The following is a 12,015-nucleotide window of genomic DNA, read 5'->3' as shown; positions in this document are numbered from 1 at the left end:
AAAAAAAAAAAAAAAAAAATGGGGCTAATAGTCGGCCTCCAACCACAATCCCTCTGCCTCTCCATATCTAAAAAAGAAAAAGGCAACCAAGAAATAATGGCTTCTCCTTAACTGAGGAGGAGCTGTTCAAATGAAGAAGAAATTTACCCTAAGAGCAATGTCAGAGCAAATTAGCCTAAACTACCCCAGCGACTGAATCAGTTCTTTTGAGGCGCCTTCCAGGAAAAATGACCAGTGGAGAGCGTGGAGCATTGTGTGAACAATTAAAACGAAAAAGGCGCCAGGGGGCGCTGCTGGCTCAAGGCTGGGCAGCCCCCGGGAAGGTAGCCGTTTCCGTGCTTCTACAGAAGCTCATGGGGGAAGATGTCTACAAGGGACAAGAGACCAGCAACCCCTGGGAGATGTCATGACACCAGCAAGGGGACAGGTGCTTAGTGTCTTCCAGCAGAAAGAGCAGATGGAGGGAGTGGAGACCCATGTTTTCTGAATGCAGCTTAGGCTGCTGGAGCCTGAGGAAACAAAAGCTGCCTTTAGTGATTCTTCTGCTTGGGAAAGTCAGGGAAACCCAAGAGTGAATAAAACATGTTTCCTGTTTGCAAGGAGTGTTTAGCCTTCCACCACTGGTTTTACTAAAATTATATGTTTTTTCAATAAATACTTTACATACCACACACCAAAATCGCTTCCAGATGGATTAAAGAACATATATAGAATTGAAAAGTTATTCAATGAACAGAGAAACTTCAAAACAATGAAAAAAACTATGAAGGAGATTGCCAGATTTAATTACAAAAAATGGTAACTTCTGATTATTAAAATATGAATAAACTACAGACAATGGGTGGAGAAAAATATTTGGTCAAAATGTGACAACATTATTTTTATTTTTTTTATATAAAGGTCAATATTTTTATTATATAAAGAACACATACATGGCTGGGATCAGTGGCTCACGCCTGTAATCCCAGCACTTTGGAAGGCCGAGGCAGGTGGATCACTTGAGATCAAGAGTTTGAAACCAGCCTGGCCAACGTGGCAAAACCCTGTCTCTACTAAAAATATAAAATTTGCCTGGCGTAGTGGCACGTGCCTGTAATCCCAGCTACTTGGGCAGGAGAATCACTTGAACCTGGGAGGTGGAGGTTGCAGTGAGCTGAGATTGCACAACTGCACTCCAGCCTGGGCGACAGAGCAAGACCCTGTCTCAAAAAAACAAAAAGAAGAAAGAAAAGAAAGAGAAAGAAAGAAAGAAAATAAAAAAGAAAGAAAAGAAAGAAAGAAAGAAAGAAAGGAAGGAAGGAGAAAGGGAGGGAGGGAAGGAAAGAAAAAGAAAGAGAGAGAGAAAGAAAGAAAGGAAGGAAGGAAGGAAGAAAGAGAGAGAGAAATTAAAGTTTACTTTAATACAGAGGAAATAAGATTACAATAGTCCCCCCTTATCCAAGGAGGTTTAAGTTAGGACCTCAGTGGATGCCTGAAACCAAGGATAGGGCTGAGCTCTGTATACACTGTTTTTTCACCCATGTATACATACATATGATAAAGTTTAATTTATAAATGAGGTACAGTAAGAGATTAACAACTTCTCTTTGGCATATATTTGACTTCTCTTTGGCATGTCTGAATTGCCAGCATCACTACTCTTGTGCTTTGGGGCCATTATAAGTAAAATAAGGGTTACTTAAACACAAGCACTGTGCTGCCACCACAGTTGATCTGACACCCAAGTCGGCTACTAAGTTACTAATGGGCGGGGACTGTGGACAGCGTGAGACGCAGGGCAGAGAGAAGATTCATGTTCCGAGAGGGACAGAGCAGTATGGTTTTTGTTGGTTTTTTTTGTTTGTTTGTTTTTTGTTTTTTTTGAGACAGAGTCTCGCTCTGTCGCCCAGGCTGGAGTGCAATGGCATGATCTTGGCTCACTGCAACCTCCGCCTCCCTGGTTCAGGCGATTCTCCTGCTTCAGCCTCCCAAGTAGCTGGGATTACAGGCGCCCCCCCACCATACCCAGCTAATTTTTGCATTTTTAGTAGAGACAGGGTTTCACTATCTTGGCCAGGCTGGTCTCGAACTCCTGACCTTAGGTGATCCACCCACCTCGGCTGCCATTATAGACATGAGCCACCGAGCCTGGCCTATGATGTGAGATTTTATCACGCTACTCAAGATGGCATGAGATTTAAAAGTGACAAATTGTTTATTTCTGGAGTTTTCCATTTAATATTTTTGGGGTGCAGGTAACTGTAACCATGGAAAGTGAAAGGGCAAAGAGGGGGACTACTGTATAATGGACTCTCAAAGGGACCTGGGCAATGCGTGATTTGACGGTGCTTCTGTTTTGCCTATGCTCTTGCAGTGAACACCTCCCAGGTTCAAGTGATTCTCCTGCCTCAGCCTCTGGAGTACTGGGATTACAGGCACCTGCCACCACGCCCAGCTAATTTTTGTATTTTTAATAGAGATGAAGTTTCACCATGTTGGCCAGGCTGGTCTTGAACTCCTGACCTCAGGTGATCTGCCTGCTTTGGCCTCCCAAAATGCTGGGATTACAGGCATGAGCCAACACGCCTGGCCGTGTCTTGTCTTTCATTGTATTCCCAGTGCCTGGAACCCTACCTAGACACTGTAGCCAGCCCATACATGTCTGTGAAAATAATAGTCTTATTAAAAGAACTAGAAAAAAAGGCAATCGCTAAACTTTAAGTGGGTTTCAGGTGACCAAGAAGTTAACAGTGAAGAAGCTCAGATTATGATTAAGAATTTGACTTTAAAAGAACTGTACCAGAGGTATTGAAATGACTCTGAAGTCACCCCCCAGCCTACCGTGAAGTGCCAGAGATGGACAAACTGGAGGACAACTCTGCACCTGATGTTTAAGAGGAAGTGCAGCCTCCATGCTGCTGGAAGGTAAACAATGTTCCAGAAAGGCAGGAAGAAGGAACTCCAAGGGTGAGTTCTTACGCCATCAGCCTGCAGTCCAGTGTTCCTATTTCTTTACACCAGCTTGTGACATGTAAAGCCTAGCTCACGTAGTCAAGGCCAAGCTGCAAGGGAGTCTGGGGAAGTGAGCATCTCGCCTTTTCAGCTGTGTAACAGAAGAGAATAACAAATGTCTACAGAGGGAAGAGGTATTAGAGGAAAGGCGGAATAACCAGGAGGAACCAGCCATGCAGTTATCTGGGGGAGGAGCTTCCTAAAGAGGTAAGAGCAGATGCAAAGTCCCTGGGTGGAGGTGAGCTTGCTGTGTTTGCAGAACAGAGAAGGCCAATGCAGTTCAGCACAGTGAGTGAGAGGAGGGGAAGGAGATGAGAAAGAAAGAAGTCAGGGGCCAGGTAATGTAGTACCTTGTGAAGTAGGATTAGGAGCTTGCATTTTATTCTAAGCACAGTGGGAAGATGCCTATACTAGTTTCCTAGGATTACTGTAAAAAATTACCACAAACTTGGTTACTTGAAACAACAGAAATTTATTCCCTCAGAGTTGTGGAGGCCAGAAATACAAAATAGAGGTGTTGGCAGGGTTGAGCCTTTTGAACCCTTCTGAGGGATAATCTGTTTCATGCTGCTCTCCTAGCGTCTGCTGGCTGCTGGCAACACCTGGCATTCCTTGGCTTGTAGACACATCACTGCAATCTCTGCTTTCATCATCACAGGGCCTTTTCCGTGTGTGTCTGTGTCAGATCTCTCTCTCCTCTCTAAGGACATTAGTCACTGGATTTGGGGCCCAACCTACATCTAAGACTGAACTCATTCTGAGATCCCTAACCTAATTAGATTTGCAAAGATCATATTTCCAGGCCAGCTACTCAGGAGGCTGAGGCGGAAGGGTCCCTTGAGTCCAGGAGTTTAAGGCTGCAGTGAGCTGTGATTGCACCACTGCACTCCAGCCTGGGGGAGAGAGGGAGAGCCTATCTCTAAACAACATAACACAGTACAAAACAACACAACACCACACTGTACAAAGACCATATTTCTAAATATTCAAGGTTTCGGATGTGAGGACTAGGACATGTCATTTGAGTGACACTAAGGATTTTTGGCAGGGTGGGTGGGGGATGTGATTATATTTAATTTTAATTTTTATTTATTTGTTTTGAGATGAAGTCTCACTCTCTCGCCCACTGAGATAGAGTGTAATGGTGCGATCTCTGCTCACTACAACCTCCACCTTCTGGGTTCAAGCAATTCTCCTGCCTCAGCCTCCTAAGTAGCTGGGACTACAGATGTGTGCCACCATGCCTGGCTCTTTTTTTTTTTTTTTTTTTTTTTTGGTTTTTTTTTTTTTTTTTAGTAGAGACAAGGTTTCACCATGTTGGCCAGGCTGGTCTTAAACTCCTGGCCTCCAGTGATCTGCCCGCCTTGGCCTCCCAAAGTGATAGATTATAGGCGTGAGCCAACACGCCTGGCCTGGTTTACATTTTAAAGAGATGGACTATAGGAGGATAAGAGTGAAAACAAGAAGGTAGTAGCCTTTTGCAGGGATGTAGGTGAAGGGTGATCTTGGTGAGGGGCACAAAAGTGGAAACCTTGAAGGTAGAGATAACTAGAGATTGGAGACATTGTTTGGATGTGTATTCTATAGGCTTTGCTAATGGGTTGGATGTGCATAGTGAGGAAACAGGAGGAATCAACAGTGACTTTTGGGTTTTGAGCCTGATGAACCAGGCCATTTACCAAGATGGGGAGGCCTGAAGCAGGGACAGATTGGGGGTGGCAAATGGAGGGTTCTGTCTTTTTTTTTTTTTTTGAGACTGAGTCTTGCTCTGTTGCCAGGCTGGAGTGCAGTGGCGCGATCTCGGTTCACTGCAAGCCCCGCCTCCCGGGTTCAAGTGATTCTCCTGCCTCAGCCTCCTGAGTAGCTGGGACTACAGGCGCACACCACCCCGCCCAGCTAATTTTTGTATTTTTAGTAGAGACGAGGTTTCACCATGTTGGCCAGGATGGTCTTGATCTCTTGACCTTTTGATCCACCCTCCTTGGCTTCCCAAAGCGCTGGGATTACAAGCATGAGCCACTGCACCCAGCCAGAGAGTTCTGTCTTAGACGTGTTCAGTCCAAGATGGACATTAGATATCTAAGTTGTGTGCACTGTGGTTACTGAAAACTGAGGAAAAAGGAAAAGTGAGTAATACTGATGCCGTCTTCATTTAAAATTGTGTTTTTGCTTGTCATAGCTTGTTTTGCTTTGATTTTGACGTTTAAGAGAATGTATTCCAATATTATTTACCTCTGTTACTGGGTTTCTTGCCACCCCCTTAACTACTAAGCTCAAAGCCTCATCCTGGTCCTGGCTCTGATGGGCGCATGTAAGAGAAGCTGCCTTAATGCAGCACAGGGGACCCTGGGAAGAAGTTGGATGACGTGCTGGAGTGCAGGCTCAGCCCCTTATTAGGCATGCCCCACAAAAGAGTCATCGTCTCCATGGGTCCCCATTTCCTCCTTTGTGAGAGGAGGGTGATCAATCAGATGATCTCCCAACTTCGAAAGGCAAGGCATGGAATTGAACAGATCCAACGGTAGCTCCCCACCACCAACATACTGCTAGACATGTGAGATGCCTTCTGCCTTCTCTGTCCCTCCTTCCTGCTCCCCAGCACCAGAGTTAGGTTTAGGATCCACAGGGGGAGAGTTTTGAAATAGCAGAGGAAGCTCCATTCTCCCTATTTCAAGTCCTTCCACCTAGGGTGACCATTCATCCAATACGGCCAAGGTAGCCTCAGCACATGACCAAGGTATCATTATTATTATTACTGCTGACTTTCACTCAAGTGTGTCCCAGTTTCTATTTTAAATTATATAGTCTATTTACTCAAGCCACAAGTGTAACCACTGATAGTGGAAAGGAAAGCATTGAACTGGATACCACTTTAGGGTTTTAAACTGAACTGGACTGGGTTGTAATAATCTAAAGTTACCAGAAAGTATAATAATAGATTTCTTCCTAGATTTTTATTAAGGAATGGGAAAAGATGCTTTGATACAACATAATTTAAACCAGTAATAGGAAAAAAAAAAAAAGACTTTTTTATGGTGTTCCATGAAAAAAGAGGCTGGTTCAGCTTGCACCTCAGGTCACAAGTGCTTTTCCTCCAAACCACCATAAAACAGCTTGCAGCAAGCACTGTATGTGTTCTTCTCATTTGATCACATAGATTACTAAAAGGGCAAGAATCAAGATTTAGCAAAATCTGACCAGGTGTGGTGACTCATGCCTATAATCTCAGCACTTTGGGAGGCCAAGATGGGTGGATCACCTGAGGTCAGGATTTTGAGACCAACCTGGCCAACATGGTGAAACCCTGTCTCTACTAAAAATACAAAAAATTATCTGGGCATGGTGGCAGGCGACTATAATCCCAGGTACTTGGGAGGCTGAGGCAGGATAATCGCTTGAACCTGGGAGGTGGAGGTTGCAGTGAATCGAGATCATGCCATTGCACTGCAGTCTGGGCAACAAGAGAGAAACACTGTTTCAAAAAAAAAGAGATTTAGCAAATGTCATGGCTTTTAGTGCTTGCCACTAATTTTAGCAACCACCCAAAGTTGTGTTTCTATTACTCAGAGTGAATTAAGCATCATTTCATTTATTTAAGAGTCATTTATATTTCCTTTTCTGTGAATTGTCTATTCATATCTTGTACCAGTTTTTTTTCTATTAGGTTATTGATATTTCAACTCATTGATTTGGTAAGCACTCTCTGTTATGGAAGTTAGTTCTTTTTTTTTTTGAGACGGTGTCTCACTCTGTCACCCAGCCTGGAGTACAGTGGTGTGATCTCAACTCACTGCAACCTCCACCTCCCAGGTTCAAGCAATTCTCCTGCCTCACCCTTCTGAGTAGCTGGGACTACAGGCGTGTGCCACTACACTCAGCTAATTTTTTGTATTTTTAATAGAGACGGGGTTTCACAGTGTTAGCTAGGATGGTCTAGATCTCCTGACTTCCTAATCCTCCTGCCTCAGCCTCCCAAAGTGCTGGAATTACAGGCATGAGCCACCATACCTGGCCAAAAATTAGCTCTTAATCTGTGATCTGAGTTGCAGAAATTTTACTTCAGTCTGTCAGTCTGTCTTCAATTTGTCAGTTGCTCATCATGATTGTTACTATCAAGAAATTTTATTTTTGTTGTTGTCAAATAATCTTTTCTGCTTTGGGTTTCGGGTCATCTTTGTCTCTCACAACTTCATTTTTTAAAAAATCACCATAGTTTTGTTATGGCACATCTGAGTTTTCATTGTCTACATTGAGTTCATTGATCTTTCTGACAAGTATTCTGGGGTAAGATATTAGGAGATTCAAATTATTTTTTCTAGATGTTTATCTAATTGTTTCCACTCTATTTATTGTAAATCTTAAAATTTATTGTTCTGTCTTATGTATGAAAAAAACGTCATCAACAGTTGATGGCTAAACTCTGAGTGGTGCACAGCAGTGTGCTATGTGTTATGTGCTTTTCTCTTTAAAACATGATTATCTTTATCTTACCAGTGTTGACTTAAAATAGTCACTGAAATTGAGCCCACTGATGTGCATTTATTTTTGTTTTTGTTTTTAACAGCTTTATTGTGGTATAATCACATACTGCACATATTTACTAGATTATTTTATTTTAAAATTTCACAAGTAGACATTTCCTGGTTCTGTCCACTGAAGAGGCCTAGGGGTAATGATAACCCAATAGCCCAGAGCACAACTTGTGTCTGGATTGGAGTCTCTAAATAGCATTTCCCACTAAAAACATTAGGGCTCACTGGAGGAATGCTTGATTCTAAATCGGGGTAGGAATTTATAAGATGAGTTAGGGACATATTGTTGTGTCAAAAAGCAAGGAAGATTTATGGATTATGTCCAAAGAACAGGGGCCAATATAAAGAAACTACCATTAGACAATTATGAAACCATTTAAGCATCAAAAAGAATTAAGACTAGAATTGACAGATATTGAATATATAAAAGACAAATAAATTTATGATAGAATGATATCAAAAAGAGAAGAATAACTCTAATAGCTCATTGGATGCCACAGTAAATAACTAGGACACCAATTCCTTACTCTGAAATTTGATAATTAAAAGGGAAAAAATAGCATTTACCCTAACTTACTTTCTTTCTTTTTTTTTTTTTTTTTTTTTTTTGAGACTGAGTTTCGCTCTTGTTGCCCTAGCTGTAGTGCAATGGCACAATCTCGGCTCACGGCAACCTCCGCCGCCTGAGTTCAAACGATTCTCCTGCCTCAGCCTCTCGAGTAGCTGGAATTATAGGCATGCACCACCATGCCCTGCTAATTTTTTGTAGAGATGAAGTTTCTCCATGTTGGTCAGGCTGATCTCGAACTCCCGACCTCAGGTGATCCACCTGCCTCAGCCTTCCCAAAGTGCTGGGATTACAGGCATGAGCCACCGTGCCTCACTACCCTAACTTTCTTGTACATACTGCATATCCACCAAATAGCTCTATTTTATGTGGAAGAGGTTTTGTTTGTTTGTTTGTTTTTTAACAGATTTCCAAATACTAAATAGGATAGGAATGATAAAATTAGGATTGCCTCATTTTGTAAGTCCTAAATAGTTGAGTCAGGTGATATGTAATGGATGGAACCATTACATGAGAGAAAGTTGGAGGATGCCCTTACAATGGACAGATTTACGGAACCCCTTGATGCATCTCATTATCTCTGAAGGCGGAAAAACTAATGTATTCTTCCTGAGGTTAGGCACACAACACCACATATGAAGGATTCTTCCCCTAAATGTTGAACCTGAACTTAGTCAAGTCTCTAAAATCAAATTCCCCTCACAGGGAATAGGGGGGCTAATAGAAAGATTTCAATGTCACCACAAAGAAGCTGACAAAGTTTGGACGTTTTGTCCCCTCCAAATCTCATGTTGAAATGTGACCCCCAATGTTGGAAGTGAGCCTAGTGGGAGGTGTTTGGGTCATGGGAGTGGATCCCTCACAAATAGCTTGGAGCCATCCTCATGGTAATGAGTGGGTTCTTTGAGTTTATGTGATATCTGGTTATTTAAAAGAGGCTGGCAGCTGGGTACGGTGGCTCATGCCTATAATCCTAGCATTTTGGGAGGCCAAGATGGGTGGATCACCTGCGGTCAGGAGTTCAAGACCAGCCCGGCCAACATATTGAAACCCCCTTCTCTACTAAAAATACAAAACTTAGCTGGGCGTGGTGGTGGGCACCTGTAGTCCCAGCTACTTGGGAGGCTGAGGCAGGAGAACTACTTGAACCCAGGAGGGGGAGGTTGCAGTGAGCCAAGATGAGGCCGCTGCACTCCAGCCTGGACTACAGAACAAGATTCTATCTCAAAAAAAAAAAAAAAAAAAAAAAAAAAACAGAGGTTGGCACCCCCTTCCTGGCTCTTGCTTCCTCTCTCACCATGGGATGCCAGCTTCTCTTTGCCTTCAGTCCTGAGTGGAAGCTTCCTAAGCCCTCCCTGGAAGCAGATACTGGAGCTATACTTCCTGAATAGCCTGCAGACCTGTGAGCCAAATAAACCTCTTTTCTTTATGAATTACCTACTCTCAGGTGTTCCTTTACAGCAATGCAAAGGGACTAGCCCAGAAGCCAATAGGCAAACCCAGTATGTAGGACATTTAATAGAAAATAAACCTGGTTTGGCCAGGTGAGGTGGCTCACACTTGTAATCCCAGTACTTTGGGAGGCCGATGTGGGCAAATCACTTGAGGTCAGGAATTCGAGACCAGCCTGACCAACATGGCAAAACTCCATCTCTACTAAAAATGCAGTACTTGGGAGTGGTGGCTTGTGCCTGTAGTCCCAGCTACTCGGAGGCTGAGGCAGGAGAATCACTTGAACCCGAGAGGCAGAGGTTGCAGCAAGCCGAGATCATGCCACTGTACTCCAGCCTGGGCGACAGAGCAAGATTCCATCACACACACACACAAAAAAAACTGTAAGAAAAAAGAAAATGAACTAGTTTCTGCAAACAGGCAAACAAACAATTGGGTGGGGGGAGGAATCTAGATTAAAAGAACACCTAAAAGAAATGTGTGCATCTTATTTAGATCTTGATGTAAATAAAACAACCATAAAACATATTTTGAGGCAATTAGGGAAATTTGATTATTGATAAATCATTTGATATTAGTGAAAAATTGTTAATTAAGAGTGATAATGACATTATGGTTATGTAAGAAAGTGTCCATATTTTAGAGATGCTAACAGAAGGATGAAGAAATAAAATGATGTGACTTTTGTGTTTGCTTAAGTTACTTTGGTAAAGAAAGAAATAATAAAAAAGAACTAAATGAAACATATTTGTTGAAGATCATTTGACCATATACACAAGAGTTTATTTCTGGGCTCTATTTTATTCCTTTGGTCTATTTGTTTGTTTTCATGCCAGTACTACACTGTTTTGATTACTATGACTTTGTAATATACTTTGAAATCAGGAAGTGTGAGTCATTTAACTTTGTTCTTTTCAAAATTGTTTTGGCTATTAAAGATCTTTTGATATTCCATATGAATTTCAGGGTAATTTTTTTTTTTCGGCAAAGAAAGGCATTTAGATTCTGAAATAGGATTCCACTGAATCTATAGGTTGCTTTGGGTAGTATGTACATTTTTACAATATTAAATCTTCTGGCTGGGCACAGTGGCTTATGCCTTTAACCCCAACATTTTGGGAAGCCAAGGTGGGCAGATCACCTGAGATCAGGACTTGGAGACCAGCCTAGCCAACATGGTGAAACCCTGTTTTTACTAAAATTACAAAAATTAGCCATGCATGGTGGCGGGCACCTGTAATCCCAGCTACTTGGGAGGCTAAGGCAGCAGAATTGCTTGAACCCGTGGGGGCGGAGGTTGCAGTGAGCCAAAATCGCGCCATTGTACTACAGCCTGGGCGACAAGAGTGAGATTCCATCTTCCAATTCATAAACACAGAATGAGGCCGGGCTCGATGGCTCACGCCTGTAATCCCAGCACTTTGGGAGGCCGAGGCGTGTGGATCACGACGTCAGGAGATTGAGACCATCCTGGCTAACATGGTGAAACCCCGTCTCTACTAAAAATTACAAAAAATTAGCCGGGCGTGGTGGCGGCGCCTGTAGTCCCAGCTACTCTGGAGGCTGAGGCAGGAGAATGGCGTGAACCCGGCAGGCGGAGCTTGCAGTGAGCCAAGATCATGCCACTGCACTCCAGCATGGGCGACAGAGTGAGACTCTTGTCTTAAAACAACAACAAAAAAACCACACACACAGGATGTCCTTCCATTTATTTGTGTCTTCTTTCAGCAATGTTTTATGGCAATGTAAAAGGCTTTCACCTCGATTAGGTTTATTCCTAAGTATTTTGTTCTTTTGATGCTATTGTAAATGGAATTATTTTCTTACTTTCTTTTTAGATTGTTCATTATTAGTGTACAGAGAGGCAAGTAATTCTTGTAGCTATTTTTTAAATTGGTGTTTATATTATAAATAATTTCTAGAAATTGGAAAACAAGAAAAGTTTTTTTTAATTAATAAATCCACAGCCTTCCAGACAACTAGTCCCAGACAAACAAAACTTTGCTTTCAGTCTTTTCTCTGTATGTTTTAAGAAAAATTTGTTGATTTTTAAAATACACTTATATCAAACAGTGTATAATTTTGTACTCTGTCCCATTTATTGAACACTATAGTACAGCCATTTCTGTTATCACAATCGTCATATCCTTTGGAATCAACTGTTCCATTGCAATTTATTTAGCTAGTTTAAAACATTTATCTTTCTTTGAATTTCTTACCAGAATAAATGGCTCTTGGTGATTTTTTTCAATTAAAATTCTTATTCTGTAGTATTTCATAGGATGGATGTCCAGAAGCAGAATTACTGAATCAGTGAATATAAATATTTTTGAGGTTCTTGATACACTGCCAAACTGCAGTTATTTTCCAAAAAGCTTTAATAATTTATATTGTCATTAGCAGTGGCGAGATCTTCTTTTACCACAACTTTATTCAAATTAAGAATTGTGTATGTAAGAGTGTTTCAAAAAA

This window comes from Piliocolobus tephrosceles, chromosome 7 (genome assembly GCF_002776525.5).
Source record: "Piliocolobus tephrosceles isolate RC106 chromosome 7, ASM277652v3, whole genome shotgun sequence".
NCBI classification, from domain to species: domain Eukaryota; kingdom Metazoa; phylum Chordata; class Mammalia; order Primates; family Cercopithecidae; genus Piliocolobus; species Piliocolobus tephrosceles.
Note: the sequence above shows the minus strand (reverse complement) of the source record.